This window comes from Bos javanicus, chromosome 2, assembly GCF_032452875.1.
Source record: "Bos javanicus breed banteng chromosome 2, ARS-OSU_banteng_1.0, whole genome shotgun sequence".
In the NCBI taxonomy this organism is placed as follows: Eukaryota; Metazoa; Chordata; class Mammalia; order Artiodactyla; family Bovidae; genus Bos; species Bos javanicus.
This window is the reverse complement of record NC_083869.1, coordinates 37,864,785-37,887,798: the sequence shown is the minus strand read 5'-3', so window position 1 is coordinate 37,887,798 and position 23,014 is coordinate 37,864,785. Positions and strand designations below refer to the sequence as shown.

General features: G+C 38.8%; 1 protein-coding gene across 20 annotated transcripts in view; it reads left to right on the top strand.

The window, feature by feature from the left end:
- The window catches only part of PKP4 (plakophilin 4), a 259,383-nt gene that overhangs the window by 101,156 nt on the left and 135,213 nt on the right, over positions 1–23,014 (top strand). Inside the window, exon 2 of one of the 20 annotated variants that reach the window (XM_061437225.1) lies at positions 3,791–3,918. The exons of the other annotated variants lie outside the window; for them this stretch is intronic. The gene's annotated coding sequence lies outside the window, so the exon portion shown is untranslated. The remainder of the gene's footprint in view (positions 1–3,790; positions 3,919–23,014) is intronic. 20 annotated transcript variants of the gene reach the window in all.

The window sequence follows — 23,014 nt, the reverse complement described above, 5'->3', positions numbered from 1 at the left end:
GCAAGGTCATTTGCCTAGCCATTTGCCTCTGTACAAATATCTGTTTTGAAGTTTTGAACAGTATGACTTTTTTGGTTCCTAGATGGGGTTCTTAGAACACAGACCCTCCAAAGATATTCATATAGACCTACATAGGATTTCTTAGGGCTAATTTGCCTCTACCTGTGTATTGCTATATGACCTAAATGTTTCCTGAGGTATATTGGTTCCCACTTGATCCATTTCCTTGATAAACTTAATATCAGAGCTTTCAGTGGTCTGGTCTCAGTGTGATTCTGCAGTCACCGTTTGTACGCTCACCGTTCTACAAGAGTGAAGACTCCCTTCCTTGGATTGTCCTGTGTGTAAGATGTTACAAATCACAAGAGACTAGCTCAGACACCTTTTATGTCTTATCCTTCTATTAAAGTTCATTTTAAATAGACAAATTTGGAATTAAAAGTGGGTAACTTTTTTCTCATTTACAATTTATTAATAAACAGAGGAAGAAGGCAGAGATCGGTTTAACTTCAGAACCCAGAATTTTAATCTTTCATGTTGATGTGTTTAGAAAAGGATTATTAATATTCTGGTGCCTGTATTTTGCATCTGTTAACAAAATTTTAAGGTAAAACAAGTTTTTTTAATATTACAGAACTTTTATTGAAGATACAGTAGCTTACTTTGATAAATATTATTTTCTTTCAGTGATTACTTTAAAAACTGTATGGACTGATAGGAAATAAAAACATCTAAGTTGTGTAAAATATTTATAGTTATGCCTAATACATATGGTTGTGGTTTTAAAAAGGGTTCTAAAATGATTTAACCTGATGTAAATAGCATTCTCCCTCAGAGCAATGTGGCTAATGCTAATGGTGTTATCCCAGCATCTTAGACAAGAAAACACCAGAAGGGTCAGGCACACACTCTTCCGAGGCTTTCTGTGGCTCGGCTCCAAACAAAGTTACATTTATAGATCTCTCAGGGAAAAAAAAATTTATTCTGTTGACATTGAAAAGTTAAATTGTATAGTCTTTTAATGTGGAAAGTGTTGCCTGAAACATAGAAATCTATTTGTATGAAACATAGAAATCTATTTGTATGGCACATCAAGGTGGATTAGTGAGTGAACCTTATAGCGTTATTGCCAGAATTATAAGAAAGGCACTTGTGGGTGAAAATATAACCTAATAAAAAGAAACTATGACGATGTGTGTTAATTTTCTGAAGGCAAGTTTATTAAGGCATAGTTTATATACAATAAATATACCCTTTTAGTGAGTAGTCCTGAGTTTTGACACATGAATACAGTCAAGGTTTCAACACAGTTCCATCATCCTGGAAAATGTTCTCTAACAGGTTTTTCAAAAGGTGGCTGTGAGTCTCTGGACAAACAGCATGGGACACAGCAAGCTCTTTGCCCTCAAGGCCGAGACTCTGTGGTGGGTGATCTCCAGTGCTGTGCTGTGTGCAAGGGTGGTCCCTTTACCTCTTCAATAGAATCTTCCTGCTTCTCACTTTCAATGGATAATCCCTGACATTCTGCATTCTGGTGAAAAACTGTTCACAGCCATTCTCGTTGCTAAAATTCTATAGCTGTGAATTTTTAAGTTTATGAGGGAGTGATCATTATGTTTTACATATTCAACATTTATTGCTACTTTGTTAATTTAGGCTTGCAAAATAAGTACTTTAAGAGAAAACTTAGAAAAACTTCTGGAAAATGAATGGGATGCCCTACAGGGAATTCACAGTCTAGGCAGCCAGGCCTTTTAAATATGTGAATAACAGAGAAAATGGATTAGGTTGCTTTGCTGCTTATTTATGCCTTTTTTAAATAAAAAATACAACTATATATGCAAAGTGACTTGCATGAACCCTTTTTTAAATATTGTTTTTAATTGGAGAATAATTGCTTTATAATACTGTTGGTTTCTGCCATGCATCAGCATGAATCAGCCATAGGTACACATATGTTCCTTCCCTCATGAACCTTTTTTTTTTTTTAGATAACATTTTTATTTATCCTTACTTTTTTTTAGAATAACATTTTGCAAATACAGTTACTTAGGTCTCATTATTCTTTTCACTATTAAGTATTAATGACCATTCTCTAATGTAACTCTGGTTTCCCTGCTAGGCTTAAATGGAAAAGAACAATTTCCTTTCTTAGTGTTAAAATTCCCACCAGGCCTGTGGTCTTTGGGTTAACTTTACCAAAGCAATTAAAGCTATTAACAAGGACACAGTTTTTATTTGGCCACTACAGCTCCAGAGAACTCCAAGCTGCTTGCCTCTAGGTTAGAGGAAATGCGTTAATTGTTCAGCAGTACTCCTGCTTCTCGACTTTCCTTTACTGTAGCAGAAACGCAAGTGGACGAGCTAGTTTCTTGGCTGTAAAGCCCCTTCCAGGATAATTGATCAAATTGGCAAGGACTTAGCTTGCCTGCTGCTTTCTCAAAACCATCTCAGCCAGGATTCTTCCATCTGGTATTTGATCACCCTTGGCCCTTCTTTATCCCAAAGAGTACAAGTATAAACTGGATATAACTTTAGTTTTAAAAGAGAGATGTCAGCCACTTATTTACCCTAACTCCTAAGGGAAAAATGTATTTTCCTAAAGAGTAGTTTCCTAAAATATAGGCATTTCTCTTCCTAAAATCTTTTGAATTTCCATGAAAATTTTTTTTAGTCTTTGCAACTATTTATATTTGCTAATTTACGAGTACTTACGCTACTTAGCTGTACTATCAACCTCATTTTAAAGTTATGTTTGCAAAGTTAATTACACTTATCTGTAAATGGAAAAATCAGAATAAGCATTTCATATTAGCATAATAGCTTTAGAAAAGTAATTTTGTGGTCTTTTATTGCAATATTAAGTAACAAATGGTCACTTTGAAAGAGCCAAATTCAGTTTCAGTGCTTTTTTTTCCTTAATAGATGTAACAGACTGTAGTAAATTAATATGCTGTTCTTTTATATTGTGATTGTAGTGGGCAGAATAATGCTCTTCTCACCAAAGATATGAGGTCCTAATAACTGGAATTTGTAAATGTTACTTTAATTGAAAGAGATCTTTATGGATGTAGTGAAATTCAGGGCCTCAAGTGTGGGAGATTACCCAGACCAGCTCTGAACGCCTTCACAAGTGTCCAAGGAAGAAAGAGGCAGTTGGAGATTTGACACATGTTCAGAAGAGAAAGCAGGGTGGAGGTGGAGACAGAAACAGCAGTGATGTGGCCACGAGCCTACGTATGCTAGCAACCTTTGGAGCTGTGAGAGGCCAGGACCAGATCCTTCCCTTCAGCCTCTGGGAGGAATGTATCCCAGCTTACAACCTTGATTTTAGTCAAGTGAAACTAACCTCAAACTTCTAACTCTATAGCTATGAGGGTATGCCTTTCTATTATAGCAGGCATAGGACACTAATACAAGTTTTGATACCAGGAGGTAAGGTGCTGAGGTAACAAATACCTAAAATGTGGAAGTGGCTTTGGAACTGGGTGACAGGTAAAGGCTGAAAGAATTTTGAGGCAGTGATAAAAAAGAAGCCTAGATTGCCTTAAGCTAAATGTTGGTAGAAATACGGACATTAAAGGTGCTACTGGTGAGAGCTCAGAGAATGAAGAATATATAACTGGAAACTAGAGGAAAATTGATCCTTGTTACATAGCAGGAGAACACTTGGCTGAATTGTCTCCTTCAATTGTGTGGAGCACATGTAAGCAGTGAACTTGGTATTTAGCTGATAGATTTCTAAGCAAAGTGTTCAAGGTACAGCCTGGTTTCCTCTTGTTGCTTATAGTAAAATGCAAGAGGAAAGAACTTGAGGGAAGAACTCTGAAGTGAAAACAAACCACAGCTTGACAATTTGGAAAATTCACAGCCTATCCAGATCACCAAAGACATTAAGATTAGAAGATTCATTGTTGGGTAAGTGTGCTCTGGAGGGAATACCAAGGGTGTAACTGGACAGTCTTCAGTACTTTGAGTGCTTTACAAAGTAATTAAGGTTCGAGTATGTTCAGTCCTTTCTCCTCTGGGGTATTTGTAATTGTGAGCCATCTGTCCTCCTGGCCAGCAAGCTTCTGGGACACCACCTTTCCCTTATAGCAAGTAGATATTAGGGCCTGTAAACTGATTTAAATAGTAGAGCACAATGTAATTAGAAAGGCAGATCTGCTACAGAAACATCGTACCATGCATTACAAAGCCAAATGTAAATAATTTGGATTAGAGCCACACCACTGGGTGTTTCTAGTAGCGTAAATAACAGAATTGGTAGTATAAAAATAACTCTTCATGAACATTCCTCTGTCCTTTGTTTTGAATATTTGTGAAATGTTTTACTCTGTCTCCAGGACCTTTTATAGGCAAATGTGGAAAGAGTTAGTTAAATGTATTTGAACATGAAAATGGATGGTAATAATGTGGATTTGCTTTGAGTTGACTTTCTGATGGTTGTGCTGGATTTTGCTCATGCCATCTGTGTTCTTACCTGGCCATGATAATCTGTAAGACGGCTGCCATTTTGTGATAATCCACAGACATAAACTACTTTTTTTTTTCTTAGTAACCTTTTTTTGGTTATTAATATGCTGTCCCAACTGAGCAATAGACCAAGTCTAAGTATAAATGGCTTCCCAGGTGGCGCTAGTGATAAAGAACCCACCCGCTAGTGCAGGGCCATAAGAGAACACGGGTTCCATCCCTAGGTCAGTAAAATCCCCTGGAGGAGGGCATGGCAACACACTCCAGGATTCTTGCCTGGAGAATCCCACGGACAGAGGAGGCTGGCATGCTACAGTCCACAGGGTTGCAAAGAATCGAACATGACTGAAGTGACCTAGCATGCTCTCAAGTGTAATCTACCATGAGCCTGAGGTAGTTTTAACCTCGGGTTTTTTTTCCCCTATAGTTACTGTGGTTATTGTTTATTTAACTCAAGGTACTTTAATACTCCTGATGAAATTCTAAGGGCAGTCCATTTATATTCTGTCACAATCACAATGGAGAATTAAGCAAATATTTATGAACCAGAATAAGGATTCAATATTTACCTGTGATAAAAGGTAGTAATGCCCAATTTATCACATTACTACACTGTAACATTGGCAAGTTCTGAACTAGTTTAAAAATGTCTCTCTTGTTTTCTAAATAAAAGGGAAATGGGCTACATGCAATTAAACACATCTCAATGTGAACGTAGTGTGAAAAATATCTTCACATAGGGTGGCTTATTTTTTAAAGTTCTTCAGTACACTAATGGCATACAGCTTAGTTTAACAGCTTGGTGTGCTATAATCAAGAGTGTGAATGGGCAATCAAATACTTGTGTGAAATTCTGCTCTCCAGAGCATTCATGGCAGGCCTGTTGCTATGGTGCAGTCTCACCTGGGACTTGTTTAGCTTCTTTCTCAATCAGATATATTGACAATAATGAGCTTAAAAACAGAAGTCCATGTAGAAAATTCAGAGTGGAGAAATCCAGACAGATAAATGAAGCAATATGGCACTTATTTTCCTACTTGCACTTTCAGGTTCTTATCTGTGATCCCAAGAGTCTAAGATCCACTAAAGGCATTGCTCTCTCTCTGTAAAGTGAGCTGGCCATCACAGAAGGCCCTGTTTATCAGATGGGAAACAGTGGAGAAGATCATTTCTAAAAGCTGCAAACTAGATTCTCTTCATCCACAGCTGCTTCCCTGGAACTTGAGACCATCACGGTGCTACTTAACAGTGCCATCTTACTTACATAATGCCCAAGAAGGACTGATGAGTCACAGTTACTAAGTTGAAGGAGATGGCCACATCAGAGTAAACTAATAAGGCAGGCAGAGAGACCTTTGATGGATTCCTTAGGCTTGTATTGTTTTTAAGAGGTATTATCTCCCTTACTTCACCTGGAAATCAGTTTCATTGCTACACTCTGTAGGTCACTGTGTGAGGCTGAAAGACAACGACAAAACCAACTCTGGAGTCACAGCACTTAGCTCCATCTCCCTGCTCTGCCATCCACCAGGTGTGTGACCTTAGACATCTCAACAATGAGAGTAACAATACGTTAAATCATGAAGCGGCTGTAAAAACCAGAGATGCCTAGTGTGTAGAAGTCATTCACTAGTTGTTGGTTGTACTCCCCAGGTATGATGTGCATAGAAAGCTTTAGTACATAATCTGGCACATGCTGCTGCTTAGTCGCTTCAGTCATGTCCAGCTCTGTGTGACCCTGTGAACTGTAGCCCACCAGGCTGCTCTGTCCATGGGATTCTATAGGCAAGAGTACTGGAGTGGGTTGCCATGCCCTCCTCCAGGGGATCTTCTTGACCCAGGGAACAAACCCAGGTCTCCTGCATTGCAGGCAGATTCTTTACTGCTGAGCTACCAGGGGAACCCATATGGCTCATAGTAAGCACTTAATAAATAATAGCTAGTAATACTAGTATCATAATCCCTTAAGTGAATCTTTGCTAGATGCTTATTAAAAATGAAGGAGGATGTATAAGAAGATGGTTAAAGTTTGATGTATTCAACCATAAAAAATTATATTCCTATGAATGAAATGGGGTAGAGAGCCAGAAACCATCCAAGCCATTCATTCTAAGGCAGCCAGGTTAGAGTCATCGGCCCAGCAGCCTTTACAGTGAACATGTCATTGTTAAATCCAGCTAAGTATGTGCTCTTCTAAAACTCTGTGCTGTTTAAACCAGCTTACTGTGTTCTATGAGAAAATGCTAGGCTTTGCCAAATTGTGTCTTCTTACCTGCCATTTGATAGTCTTGACTTTCATTACACAGTACTGTTAAAATGCTTTAAGTACAAATACATTAGTTTATTTTAAAAGGTAAGTGTCACAGGTGTGTATTTAAAGTGATCATTTAGGTTTAGTTTCGAGGAGAGTGGGAGAGAGCCATAGCCTGCCACTTGGTGGTCTTTTTACACCCTTTCATTCACTCTGCTGACAGAATCAGAAGGTCTCCTGTGGCAAACTGTGCTATCCTTCCTTCCCAGAGGGACCAGTGTTCTCATTCTTGATCATACACTCAAGCAGGCAGGCATGGTCCTAGGTACTGAGGCGGGTGTACCTCTGAAGTGGGCGTAAACCAGTGGACTAGCCTCTGCTTACCTGAGCCTCGGCCCTGGACAGGTGCACAGGCTGAGTGGGATGCTCTGCTTCCTATCTGCTCCATGCATTCGGCTCAGAGGTAGCATGCTTTCCATAGCAACTTAATGCTTTTAGAAGAGAAGAGTTACAGAATTCAGCTCCATCTTTTTCACGTCTGTTAAGTGGAGATTTGAGTTGTTGGTGTGAAAATACTGAACAGAATATCTTCGAAAAACAAGAGGAAAAAGCTATTTTTCAGTATTTTCACAGAATAGACACAAGGAATTTTTTTATTTTTTTGGCCATGCCATGTGGCTTGTGGGATCCCATTTCCCAGGCCAGGGCCCAAACCAGGGGACCACGTCAGTGAAACTGCTGAGTCCTGACCACTGGACCTCCAAGGAGTTCCCAGGAAGGAATTTTTTTTTAATTGAGATGCAGTTGATACATTTGTTGTTGTTCAGTTGCTAAGTCGTGTCTGATTCTTTGTGACTCCATGGACTGTAGCACGCAAGGCTTCTCTGTCCTCCAGGAGATTGCTCAAATCATGTCTAAATTGATGTATAACGCTGCATTAGTTTCAGATGTACAACATAGTGATTCATTATTTGTATATATTGTGAAATGATCACAATAGGTCTAGTTAAGGAACAGAGTAAGATGATGGGAAATATTGAATAAAGGTTTGGGGATGTGTTAAATCAGTATCTGAGTGTTAAAGAGCAGCTTAACTTACTCATCCACCATCTTCATATTGTTCATTGACATTCATATTTTGATATTGTCACACTGACTATAGAAATCATACATTTTAATTTTTTGAGTGTCCTTAAATTTTCTGAAGTTACCTGCTCTGAAGTTTAATAAATAGAAAATAGAGCATATGATATTAACAAGAAGCAACCACTCTTTTTTTAGTCATTTGTCATGAGTACTGCTTCAGCTACTGCTTCTTATGATTTGATATATAAAATTGGATCTGCCTTATATGAGGATTAAGAAAACAAAAAATGATGAAGCAGAACTATTGAGGTCAGAATATGATCAGAAGGTGAAAGAAGTAAATTTTTAACTGAATAGTATATTAGCATTGTATAATACTAAGAGCTTATTAAAAATGGAATTCAAGCATCTCTCTTTAGTCAAATTACTTCATTTTTTCCTCCATTTATGAATTGAAAATAGATCCCCTGATTTTTGGCAAGTGAACTCCTTAAGGAAAAACATGGTGCTTTTTAAATTGTATATTTGTTACTTTATAGTGCTCAGTTCCCTAAAAATAACTGTATGGTTTATACAGCATCCAGGATCTCATTCACATACTCACACCAGTTCTTCTGTAATGTGAGTGTTATTCCTGTTTTATAAACAGTTAAACTGGGGTTTAGAGATGTTCAAATGACTTGTTCAGTATTACTTAGCTAGTAAGTGACAGAGCCTAGAATCAGATCCACGTTGGAGTGCAAGTCTTACAGTCCTTCCATATTTGTTGTAATCTGCTTCAAACTACAGATTGTTAGCGATTCTTCTAGGTTTTTAAACTCTAGTACATGGGTGAGCAAAGACTGGCCCACAGTCCAAATCTGGCCCCCACCTGTTTTTTGTAGCCTGTAAGCCAAACATTTTTTTTTTTTAACTTTTCTAATGGTTTAATCAGAAGATTTCATGACAGTAGAAAATTAGATGAAGTTCAAATTTCAGTATTTATAAACAAAATCTTATGTTTGCTTAAATTTGATACAAAATTTTTACTTTTTAAAAAAATATATAGAAGCAACCCAAGTACTTTCTAATAGATGAATATATAGACAAAATGTAGTATATGTGAACAATGGAATATTGTTCAGCCTTTGAAGGAAGGAAATTTGGACACAAGCTACAGCGTTGATGAGGCCTGAAGACATGATAAGTGAGAAAGCCAGCCAGCCAAAGCCAGCCACCAATGAGAAATACTGTATGATTCCACTTATATGATGTCCCTAGAATAGTTAAATTCATAGAGGCAGAAAATAAAACGATAGTCACCACAGGCTGGGTGGAGGGAGAAATGATAAAGTTCAAAGGTAGATGGTGGTATGGTTACATCACAGTGTGAATGTCCTTAATGCCAATGAGTTGTACACTTAAACGTTGTTAAAGTGCTTAATTTCATGTTATGTATATTTTATTCTAACATTTAAAATTTAAAGTAAATGTGTTATTAAAATTAAAATTTTAAACGTGTGTGTGGGGTTCTCTTCTATAACGTATTTCTGGAAGGTATGTTGATATATAGAATCTGTAAAAAAGAGTACATGGATATTATTTTTATGGTTATACTGAGCATAAGTTGTTCCCTATTTTTGGCAAATTGTTGGAAAATTCATTAAAACTATAGAACTAGCTGAGAAGTACTTTCCTTAAAGATACCAATTCTTTATTAAAGAGTCCTGCAGAGTTTGAAGAGAAATATATACAGGAGAATTCATTATCAATACATTATACAGCATTTATTTTCAAGGAAGTCATTTATTACTGGTGTCATGTGTTTCATGCCCTTTATGAAAACTAATTCTTAAAATGTGCTCTTTCAATAGGTCAGAATTAGAGCCTTTAACTAATAGTAAAAATTAGGTACTTAGTGTGGTTTTAAATGAAACAGCAGTTCTTATTCTATTGAATTTATAGAAATTAGTAACAGATGAATATACAAGTTAAAAGAAATTATTCACCTTCAGTTCAGTTCAGTTCAGTCGCTCAGTCCTGTCCGACTCTTTGCGACCCCATGAATCGCAGCACGCCAGGCCTCCCTGTCCATCACCAACTCCCGGAGTTCACTCAGACTCACATCCATCGAGTCAGTGATACCATCTTAGCCATCTCATCCTCTGTCGTCCCCTTCTCCTCCTGCCCCCAATCCCTCCTAGCATCAGAGTCTTTTCCAATGAGTCAACTCTTTGCATAAGGTGGCCAAAGTACTGGAGTTTCAGCTTTAGCATCATTCCTTCCAAAGAAATCCCAGGGCTGATCTCCTTCAGGATGGACTGGTTGGATCTCCTTGTAGTCCAAGGGACTCTCAAGAGTCTTCTCTAACACCACAGTTCAAAAGCATCAATTCTTCGGCGCTCAGCTTTCTTCACACTCCCAACTCTCACATCCATACATGACCACTGGAAAAACCCTAGCCTTGACTAGACGGACCTTTGTTGGCAAAGTAATGTCTCTGCTTTTCAATATGCTGTCTAGGTTGGTCGTAACTTTCCTTCCAAGGAGTAAGCGTCTTTTAATTTCATGGCTGCAGTCACCATCTGCAATGATTTTGGAGCCCAAAAAAGTAAAGTCTGACACTGTTTCCACTGTTTCCCCATCTATTTCCCATGAAGTGATGGGACCGGATGCCATGATCTTCGTTTTCTGAATGTTGAGTTTTAAGCCAACTTTTTCACTCTCCTTAAAAGTATAAAATAACAAGTAACCTACCCTACAAACATCTAGTTCATTTTCCCAATGGTTAAACCTTACCTGGTTAAGTTTCCTGAGTATATCAAGGAAAAAAATTCTGCTCATTTCAGCATTTGTCTTTTTAAAAAACAATTACATAGCTTTATTTTCCTGGGTAGTCTTTCTTATTGGTTATTCCACACATGTTTGGAATAATGGTATAGATCATACCAGCACATGTGGATTTCCTTCAACCCTTTCTAGCAATTGCATGGAGTTCCATCATAGAGATATATATATAATATATTTACTATATTATACTGTAAATATTTTTAAGAGTCTATTGAACTGCATGGAAATCAAACCAGTCAATCCTAAAGGAAATCAACCCTAAATATTCATTGGAAGGACTGCTGTCGAAACTGAAGCTCCATTACTTTGGCCACCTGATGTGAGGAGCCAACTCACTGAAAAGGACCCCAATGCTGGGAAAGATTGAAGGCAAAAGGAGAAGGGATAGCAGAGGATGAGATGATTAGATGGAATCACTGACTTAATGGACATTGACATGAATGTGAGCAAACTTAAAGAGATTTTGGAGGACAGAGGAGCCTTGCATGCTGCAGTCCATAGGGTCACAAAGAGTTGGGCAAGATTTACCAACTGAACAACAGCAGTAGCAAATATATTTCACCAGTCCTTCGCTGACTGATGTTGTTGTTTCCTAACATTTGATTGGTTGCTTTTGTTTACCTTTCCAAGTATATCCTAAGTATTGGCATTAGAATTGATGGGTCAACAGGTTGGTACACTTTTATTTTTTAGGCATTATTAAATTGCCCTTCCAAGAGTTTGCACCAAATTGCATTCCACGTCAGTTCAGTAACTCAGTCATGTCCACCTCTTTGCGACCCCATGGACTGCAGCAAGCCAGGCTTCCCTGTACATCACCAACTACCAATGCTTGCTCCAACTCATGCCCATCGAGTCAGTGATGCCATCCAACCATCTCATCCTTCATCTCCCTTTCTCCTCCTGCCTTGAATATTTCCCAGCATCAGGGTCTTTTCTGAGTCAGTTCTTTGCATCAGGTGGCCAAAGTATTGGAGCTTCAGCTTCAGCATCAGTCTTTCCAATGAATATTCAGTACTGATTTCCTTTAGGATTGACTGGTTGGATCTCCTTGCAGTCCAAGGGACTCTCAAGAGCCTTCTCCAACACCACAGTTCAAAAGCATCAATCCTTCAACACTCAGCTTTCTTTGTGGTCCAGTTCTCACATCTATACATGACTACTGGAAGTCAAGAGATATCTGGAGTAACAGGCACTTTAAGTTAGGCCTTGGAGTACAAAATGAAGCAGGGCAAAGAAATAGCCCTCATAGTCAACAAAGGAGTCCAAAATGCAGTATTTGGATGCAGTCTCAAAAATGACAGAATATCTCTGTTCGTTTCCAAGGCAAACCTTCAGTATCACAGTAATCAATGTTTATGCCCCAACCACTAATGCTGAAGAAGCTGAACTTGAATGGTTCTATGAAGACCTACAAGACCTTCTAGAACTAACACCCAAAAAAAGATGTCCTTTTCATCATAAGGAACTGGATTGCAAAAGTAGGAGGTCAAAAGATAGCAGGAGTAACAGGCAAGTCTGGCCTTGGAGTACAAAATGAAGCAAGGCAAGGACTAAGAGAGTCTTACACACACCCTCTTCCAGCAACACAAGAAACAACTCATATCACCATGTGATCATGTGGACATCATCAACATGGACAACATGGACATCACCAAACGGTCAATACCGAAATCAGATTGATTATATTCTTTGCAGCCAAAGATGGAGAAGCTCTAATCCGTCAACAAAAACAAGACCGGGAGCTGACTGTGGCTCCAATCGTGAACTCCTTATTGCAAAATTCTGACTCAAATTGAAAAAAGTAGGGGAAACCACTAGACCATTCAGGTATAACCTAAATCAAATCCCTTACGATTATACAGTGGAAGGGACCAGTAGATTCAAGTGATTAGATTTGATAGAGTGCCTGAAGAGCTATGGTTGGAGGTTTGCGACATTGTACAGGAGGCAGTGATCAAGACCATCCCCCCAAAAAGAAATGCAAAAAGGTAAAATGGTTGTCTGAGGAGGTGTTACAAATAGCTGAGAAAAGAAGAGAAGTGAAAGGCAAAGGAGAAAAGGAAAGATATACTCATCTGAATGCAGAGTTCCAAAGAATAGCAAGGAGAGATGAGAAAGCCTTCCTAAGAGATCAATGCAAAGAAATAGAGGAAAACAATAGGATGGGAGAGACTAGAGATCTCTTCAAGAACATGAGAGCTACCAAGGGAACATTTCATGCAAAGATGGGCTCAATAAAGGACAGAAACAGTATGGAACTAACAGAAGAAGATACTGAACCCCTTTAGAGTGCTAAAATATTTTCCAAAGGGTGAAAAACCTGTTCTCTCAATGAGAATGCTGTTTTCCAGAAATTGGATTGTTTCCTAAGTAGGATCTGTCCTTGTAGTATTTAAACAGTAATTTTTTAGCCCTTGTTTTCTTTTCTTTCTTCATAGTTTTTTGGGTTAGGGCTTCCCTTGTGGCTCAGCCGGTAAAGAATCTTCCTGCAATGCAGGAAACCTGGGTTCAATCCCTGGATTGGGAAGATCCCCTGGAGAGAGGAGTATCTACCCACTCCAGTATTCTGGTCTGGAGAAATTCCATGGACGTTATAGTCCATGGGGTCGCAGAGAGTCAGACATGGCTGAGCGACTTTCACTTTAATTAAGGAAGTCGTATGCTTGTTGCGACAAGTAAAGCAGTATAAAGAAGAAAGATTAAATAAATAAAAGAAAATAAACATAAATAGTATCTTGTTCCTTTTTTCATTCCCGCTCTCTGCTACTGCTAAGTCACTTCAGTTGTGTCCAACCCTGTGTGACCCCATAGACAGCAGCCCACCAGGCTCCCCCATCCCTGGGATTCTCCAGGCAAGAACACTGGAGTGGGTTGCCGTTTCCTTCTCCAATGCATGAAGGTGAAAAGTGAAAGTGAAGTCTCTAAGTTGTGTCTGACCCTCAGCAACCCCATGGGCTGTAGCCTTCCAGGCTCCTCCATCCATGGGATTTTCCAGGCAAGAGTACTGGAGTAGGTTGCCATTGCCTTCTCCGGATTGCCTTCTCTAGAGGTAACCAATCTTATGCTCTGCTGTATTCCTTATCACACTTTTTTCCATGATCAAGCTAACCTACAGTGAGGTTTTTTTATTTTATTGTTTTGTTGTGTTTTGCTAAGGTCTTCAGCTGGCTTTTTCACTTAATTGCATGTAATGGTCCTTCTGAAGCAACAGATAAAGGTCTATTTAGCTCATTCTTGTAATAACCATGTAATAGTAGTTATTATATATAGTGTGGAGATTCAATAGTTTCTTAAAATATTGCCATGTAGACAGATTTTCAAGTTTTTTTCTAACTGCTGCAATTGATTTTATGTATATGACTGCTTTTTTTTGTGCACAGTAGCTATCCAGAAGTGGAATTGCAAAGTCATGGCGAATATACATACACACGTGCACATTTTAAAAATTGATTTATTTTTATTTTTTGGCTGCCCTGGGTCTTCATTGCTGTGCATGGGCTTTCTCTAGTTGGCTGAGCGGGGGCTACTCTCTAGCTGTGGTGCACAGATGTGTCATTGCAGTGGCTTCTCTTGTTGCAGAACATGGGCTCTAGAGCAAACAGGCTTCAGTGGTTGCAGCAAATGGGCTCTACAGAGCACAGGCTCAGTGGTTCTGGTGTACAAACTTAGTGTCCCCACAGGATGTGGAATCTTCCCCAGACCAATGATCAAATTTGTAGCCCCTGCATTGGCAGACAGAGTCTTAACCATTGGATTGCCAGGGAAGTCCAGAATATATATTTTTCATTATAATAGGAGTTATCAGATTATAAGGAAACCACACTAACAAGAATGATATATGTCTGTGCCCTTTTCCCCAAATGTCCCTTTCTATCCCTGAATGAGACACTTTGAAAATACCTGCCAATATGATGAAAATTGGCATTTTGTCATTTGGTTTTCTTTCTCCTTATGCATGAAATTTAACATTTTTTTTCTGATATTTTAATTAGCATTACATTTCAGCATAGATAGATTGCTTGTTGGTACCCTTTGCCTATTTTTATTATGTGTGAATTTGTTTTATGTGTTTTTAAATGTCTGTTACGTGTTAGAGGTTACAGATATTTCTTGCTCTTTTTTTTTTTTTTTTGGCATTTGACTTTGCCTGATATTTAAGAGTATGAAGTTTCATTTTTATGTATTTGAATATCTTATTTTTACCTCTTATGTTTTTGGGGTTTCTTTAAGGATGTCTCTGTCATCCCAAGTATAAAATTATTCTCCTATATTTTCTACATTGTTGGAGGGAATGTAAGTTGGTGCAGCCACTGTGGAAAACTCTGTATTGCTTCCTCAGAAAACTAAAAATAGAATCGAGCAATCCACTCCTGGGCATATATCCAAACAAAACTCTAATTCAAGAAGATATAGCCATAGCAGCACTACTCACAACATCCGTCAACAAACAAATGAATAAAGAAGGTATGGTACAATATACCATGAAGTACTACTCAGTCATAAAAAAGGATGAAATAGTGTTGTTTGCAGCAAAATGGATGCACCTAGAGAGTATCATACTAAATGAAGGAAGTCAGACATAGACAAATCATATAATAGCACTTATATGCAGAGTCCAGATTGTGACATGAATGAACCTGTCTGTGAGATGGAAACGGACTCAGGAAAGCAGAGGGCACACCCGTGGCTGCCCAGGGAGGCAGTCGGGGGTGAGAGGGAGTGGGGAGTTGAAGTTAGCACATGTACGCTTTTATTACAAGACGGATAAACAGCAAGGTCCTACCCTATAGCACAGAGAACTATTTATTCAATATCCTATGATGAACCACCGGAGAAGGCAATGGCACCCCACTCCAGTCCTCTTGCCTGGAAAATCCCATGGATGGAGGAGCCTGGTGGGCTACAGTCCACGGGGTCGCTAAGAGTCGGACACGACTGAGCGACTTCACTTTCACTTTTCACTTTCATGAGTTGGAGAAGGAAACGGCAACCCACTCCAGTGTTCTTGCCTGGAGAATCCCAGGGATGGGGAGCCTGGTGGGCTGCCGTCTATGGGGTCGCACAGAGTCGGACACGACTGAAGCGACTTAGCAGCAGCAGCATGATGAACCACGGTGAATATTTTTAAAAAGAATATATATGTATAACTGAATCATTTTGCTGTGGAACAGAAATTAACACAAGATTCTAAATCAACTATCCTTCAACTTTTTTTGATGTATTAAAAAAGAATATTCTCCGAGGTCAGGGGTCCCCAGTCTCCAGGCTCTAATTCCTGCTGATCTGGGATGGAGCTGATGTAGTAATAACAGAAATAAAGTGCACAGTAGATGTCATGTGCTTGAATCGTGCTGAAGCCAACCCCTCCCCCATCCCCAGTCTGTGGAGAAATCGTCGTTCACAAAACTGACCCCTGCGGCCGGAAGGTTAGGAACCAGTATCCCAGGTCATATTTTTATATAGTAGGTTTTTTTCCTTATATTTATTATACAACTTGTGTGGGTGGGTGGGTGGCTTGAGGTGGTAGTCTAGCTTTGTTTTCTCTAATTATACCCGCAGTTCTTTTCCTATTGAAGGAAATTCTACCTTTGTCATAATTAGTAAGTTCCTATATATACTAGCATCTGGGTCTTTAATTTTTATTACATTCTAGGGCTTTATTCGATTTTGGAAAAAAGTTTTGAAGCAATAAAGTCAATTATAGTTCTAAATATAACCTTCAAGAATAGAAAATGAGACAACCTTAGTTTTTTTTCAGAATATAACCTTCAGGAATAGAAAATGAGACAACTGTAGTTTTTTCAGCTTCCTATAATGGAAAAAGCAAGATTTTAGGATTCCATTCCCAGCTCTTCACTTACTAATTTTGTGACCCTGTGCAAGTCATTTATTTTGTCTCTCTCACCCTGTGGTTCCTCAACTCAACAGTGGCCTGCACTTTTGTAAGGATTAGAGAAAAAAATATGTAAAGTGCCTGACACACAGTTGGCTTTCATTCAGTGAGACTTAGTATTACCACTAGTTTTAGGACTTAACAAAAAGTAAGATATTTATATAAAATTATATCTTTTAAACATAAATGTGTTATTTCACGAGTATATATTGTGTGGAAGAGAAAAGAATTCTAAATATAGTAACTTAAAAATTCAGGCAAGTAAATTAGTCTGAATAGGAAAAATAACATCATGAAATCTGACCTTTTTTCTAAAAACTTGTTTCTTTATTTTCTATTACAGCCATATAGACCTAACGCAAATAAAAAGTAACATTATTTAACTTGTCTGCTTTTTTTAGCTAAGCAAGGAAAATACACTTTTCGGTAGCAAAGTATTAATTTTCATTGCTTTTCTATATAGCTAACCTATAGAAGGAACAGACAGTTTTGGAGGGAAAGCAGGAGAGTCAGAGCAAACCAGAGGGATACTGTGGACCTGAAAATAGGGATGGGCCTGAGATAATGCAGATGCATTGACATGTCCCAGTTCTGTCCTAAGGCTTTTATGTTTCCTGTATGTTAGAGATGTCCTGTGGTTATCAATAATACATTGATTTTTCTTACCCTTTTTTCTCAAGAACCTCAGGACAATTTGTGGAGGTTTAAAAACAAATGGTAATGTTAGATTAATGTAAAATTAGAGTAATGTTAGATAAAATGTAAAATTAAAAAGGTAAAAAGGAAAAACAATTGAATACCTCTTATACTTCTTGAGCTAGGTAACAAGATTTCTCAGGGAACCATTGAACTGACTAGGGCACAATTAATAAATGTATATTCTTAGTCCAGCTACCTCCCCCTTCCCCACACTTTGGTCTTAAAATATCTGCAAAGCAGAAAGAACCACTGTAGAAGGAAGCCTAGAAATTTAAAAAGTAGAATCATAAGACAGGAGCTACCTGCCCTAGATGGTATTTGTTTTCTTTCTCCATTACATTTCATTAAGTTATTAACCAAACCTTAAATTAATCATTTTGAAAATTAGCCTCTTATTCCCTGGTGCTATTTATTAGACTTACTAAAGAAAGGAAGATTAAATTTCCCCTTGTTTTTGTTTCTCTTGTCATTTTCATATTCTTTGCTGTGTTTGCAGCAACTAATCCACACACAGGAAGTTGGAGGTTGGTCATTTATTCCTCTCACTTTTCCATTTCCACAGTAATGATTTATATGCATTATTATCATCTGCACAGTCAGTTAGCTCTCAAATAAGCATCTGACATTAGGTGATTTGCATCACTGGTCTTACTAATTTTGAAATATTTATGTACTGAAAACCAAATTGTTAATGTTAAGTCATTATTATTTTTTATATTTTCTTAATAAATGTCAAAGTAACATCTAATCAGATATTCAAGACATTACCTTTTAAAGAAAATCTCCTTTGTGTTTTTGACACTAATTCTACCAAATGCCTACTATGTTGGAAAATGACAGCAAGAGTTGTCACTGACAACTGCAACTGACACTGACTACAGGCATCAATTTTTCATGCTGTTGCTCTTTTATTATTTGATTACATTAAACATAAATTAGTAAAACCTCAACCAATAGAAAATTTAACCAGCATTTATGTTTATACACACATATATTCATACACAGATGCTTACATTTCTACTGTTAGGAGACAAGATAAATGGAAATAAAAGAAGGCATTTCTAGTTTAATAACTTAAAGTGTCATTGGACTGTTAGGTTTTCAGAAATGGCATACCAGGGCTGGGAAACTCCTGATTTTTTGAAAGGTGGTATATATATGATGCCTGAGAGCTCAAGGAATTTGGCAGATGGAAACGTGTGTAAATAAATGAGGGAAGGAGAAGAAGTGGCATGGGGAAAGTCAGTAATGGCATGAAGCTACTACACCATGGAAATCGTGCGTATTATTTTTTTAAAAGAACCTATTTGCCCATGCCACCATGAATAATATGAAATCCCTGATCAATTCAGTTCAGTTCAGTCACTCAGTCGTGTCCAACTCTTTGCGACCCCATGAATCGCAGCACGCCAGGCCTCCCTGTCTATCACCAACTCCCGGAGTTCACTCAGACTCACGTCCATCAAGTCAGTGATGCCATCCAGCCATCTCATCCTCTGTCGTCCCCTTCTCCTCCTGCCCCCAATCCCTCCCAGCATCAGGGTCTTTTCCAATGAGTCAACTCTTCACATGAGGTGGCCAAAGTACTAGAGTTTCAGCTTTAGCATCATTCCTTCCAAAGAAGTCCCAGGACTGATCTCCTTTAGAATGGATACAATCTCAAAAACGACAGAATGATTTGTGTTCATTTCCAAGGCAAACCATTCAATATCACAGTAATCCAAGTCTGTGCCCCAACCAGTAACTCTGAAGAAGCTGAAGTTGAACGATTCTCTCAAGACCTACAAGACCTTTTAGAATTAACACCCAAAAAAGATGTCCTTTTCATTATAGGGGACTGTAATGCAAAAGTAGGAAGTCAAGAAACACCTGGAGTAACAGGCACATTTGACCTTGGAATATGGAATGAAGCAGAGCAAAGGCTAATATAGTTTTGCCAAGAAAATGCACTGGTCATAACAAACACCCTCTTCAAACAACACAAGAGAAGACTCTACACATGGACATCACCAGATGGTCAACACCGAAATCAGATTGATTATATTCTTTGCAGCCAAAGATGGAGAAGCTCTATACAGTCAGCAAAAACAAGACCAGGAGCTGACTGTGGCTCAGATCATGAACTCCTTATTGCTAAATTCAGACTTAAATTGAAGAAATCCCTGATAGAGTTGATTAATTGAAAAAGCAGTCAACAAAATTTAGGGAAACCAAGTTTCTTGTTGCAGCTCTGCCTTCTTATCTCTTTGTGACTTTAAAGAAAAATAGAAAATCCTGTTGTATCATTCAATTTAAAAATTCATGTGATCGATTATAACATACTAAATAAAGTGTACTGTGTAAAATTCACCATGAATAAATTAGCAGGGATTTCTTATCTTGGTTTTCCATGAAGCTAGGTGAATCAAATATAGATTTCACTCTTCTTTAAGGGGAATTCAGCTTAGTAAATCCAGCACATGTAATGGCCAAGTGCTTTACCCAAGGGCTGGATAAAGGAGTCTAGGCACATAGGAAGGTGATTTTTCAGGTAGATGGAGTCACATGAGAAAAAGCTCTGAGTGATATGTATGGAAAAAAATGAATAGTTCTGTTCAGGTACAAGAAGGGAAATGACAGGATCCTGGGGGGGGGGGGGTGGGTGGGGAAGGTTTAGGGCAGACTGCAGAGGGTCTTAAAATAAGGCTGAGTCGACTGTTTGTAAGTCGTATTACAGGTTGGCTGCAAGGGGCATGATGCATGGTGGTTAACACCATGGAGTTAGGACTGATGTGATTCAAACCCTGGATTTGGATGACTTCAGACAAGTCAGTTCTCTGTGAACAAGGGTAACCTTCACTCCTTTGCAGGCTGACTAGGAAGTTAGCAAGGTAATGCATGTTAAAGCTTAGCAGAGAGCCTGGAGCACAGGAAACACTCGGGAAAGGATTATTGTTCAGTATATTGTACCTTCAACAGATTTATCTGGAAAAGATGTGAAAAGCGAGGCCAGGCTCCTCAGCACCATTGGGTGGGGAGGAGACTTAGTGCAGGGTCATTATAATAATCTAAGGTGAATGTGACTCTGAATTAGGATAGTAGTGGCAGGTATGGCAAGGAAGTGAATGGATTCAGCAGTGGTAGAGAGGTTGGGTGACAGGGTTTGGGAAACCATTTAATATGTGAGGAATGAGGAATAAGAGAAAGGGAAAAATGATGAAAAGATGAAAACACTTAAATTTTTGAGCCTGAGTAAAGAGTTGACTCATTGGAAAAGACCCTGATGCTGGGAGGGATTGGGGGCAGGAGGAGAAGGGGACGACAGAGGATGAGATGGCTGGGTGGCATCACCGACTCGATGGACGTGAGTCTGAGTGGACTCCGGGAGTTGGTGAGGGACAGGGAGGCCTGGTGTGCTGCAATTCATGGGGTCACAAAGAGTCAGATATGACAGCGACTGAACTGAACTGAAAGAGGAATATGTGACTTCCCTGGTGGCTCAGACGGTAAAGCGTCTGCCAACAATGCGACAGATCCAGGTTCAGTCCCTGGGTCGGGAAGATCTCCTGCAGAAGGAAATGGCAATCCACTCCAGTATTCGTGCCTAGAAAATCCCATGGATAGAGAAGCTTGGTAGGCTACAGTCCATGGGGTCGCAAAGAGTCAGACACGACTGAGTGACTTCACTTTCACTTTCAAAGAGGAATGGTGGTTCCAGTAGGTCAGTGTGCATGAGAATCTCCCAGAAGACCTGTTCAAGCTGGCCCTGACCCCTCTGATTCAAGTAGGTTTCCGAGTGATGCTGATACTGCTGGTTCAGAGCCCCTACTTTGAGGACCTCTGCAGTGGAAACATAGGAAACACAGAAGGCAAGGTGGTATGGCTGGTTGTGGAGCATGGCTCATCTGTTGAGTAGAGCTGCTTAGCTCACTACCATTGAAAACATCGGTTTGAATCTGATTAGACGTAGTAGATTTGGGCATCACTGGTGTACACAGACCCATGCAGTGGTCAGAGGGCACCAGGAAAGAGATTAAGAGCCAGTGGCAATGAGCTTTTTGTAGTGGCAGACAGATTTTTATAAAGCCATTGGTGGTGCTGTAGGAAAAGCTCGAGCTTTTGCCTATTTGGCTGACCTTCTCATCCACATGTGGCTCTAAGCAAAGCTTTCATTAGTGTGTTTCAGTGTAAACCTCTCTTCCTTTATTTTGATTTCCTAATAAAGGAGCTTTGGTGACAGTTACAGATAAGAGCCTGAGCTTTAGAATATAAATTTAGAGCATCTGGTAAGCTTTGCTATTTCCTCTCTGCTTCATTAAAACTGAAGGATAGATATCAAAGCTAAAATCTGATATAATCCTATGTGATTTGCTACTAGGATAAAACAATAAAGATCTGAATGTTGATCATCTCCTGTAGAATGTTAACTAGTATAATAGGAAATCAGATTGGTGGTCATATCTCATATTTTTCTGTTATCTTAAAAAAGATCTAAATGTAAGAAGCATTGGGCATAGGTTAGGGCAACTGATCCATCAGAAATATTCTAATAATGTGTTCCCTTCCTGTCTTTGGACTGATGTGAGGTCAAGAGTTTCCATCTGAAGATTCACCATTTGTGGTGACCTCCCTGTTGTAAATATTCAGCCTGGACCAAAGTAATGAAAAATTGGGTTTTCCAGTAGATGAGGTGGTGGTGGTGGTGGTGGTTTCTTTTTTTTTTTTTTTTTTTAGTGTAGAACACAAGGCAATGTCCCTTAATTCAGTCATCTCAAAATACAATAAACATGAGATGAATTTTTAGTGTTGACTAAGTTGTGTTCTGCAAGGCAGTATTGTTCCTTGCAATGTTAATAGTTATTCTTTGGAAAATCGAGGTTAGTTTCAATAAACGGAAAAATCTCCAGGTAGTACAAAGGCAAAGCAATTTCTTACTGGTAGACACCTGAGAACTTTTTATATTCTAGTGTCATGTGAACCTCCGACATTTGGAATCCTCTGGGCAGCATTTTTCAAACTTCCTCGAAGGCTTAAACCCCTTCCAATAAGGGCAAACCTGTGGGACTCTGTTGTCTGAGAACACAGTTTGGTTGAGAAAGGCAGTGTTTCTTTTTAACAAAAGGCTCTGGTCAGTACAAAGTATATGATATAAATATCATATACTTAGTTAACATTTTTATAATTATGTATGATTTTTAGGGACTACCAAATACACTTAATAATGACTTGTCAGTTATTAAGTAATTGTGATAGAAAGAGCATTTGATCATGTCTGTGCTAATGAATGGTTATTTCAAGGTTGAGAAATTTAGGGATGCTTTGAAAATATGACTGCTTTGGTTTTAGTGTCAACCTAGATTAGGGAACAGTTATCTGGGATGTTTTGAATATTTTAGCTCTTGAATATTCTTTTTTTTTTTTGAATATTCATTTTTAAAGTAGTTCCCCAGGCCTGACTCAAGATCCTCAAAGATATCATCATGACCATAATTTGTTCATCTTTTTAATGTGGAAAAGAGAAAAAATGCTATAATATCAGTATGTCCTGAGATAGGATGTGCGTGCATGCTAAGTCACTCCAGTTGTGTCTGATTCTTTGCAACTCAATGAACTGTAGCCCTCCAGGCTCCTCTGTCCGTGGAATTCTCCAGGCAAGAATATGGGAGTGGGTCTCCATGCCCTCCTCCAGAGAATCTTCCCCACCCAGGGGTCAAACCCATATCTGCGTCTCCTGCATTGCAGGCAGATTCTTTACTACTAGTGCTGCCTGGGAACCCTGAGATTAGGACATATCTTGT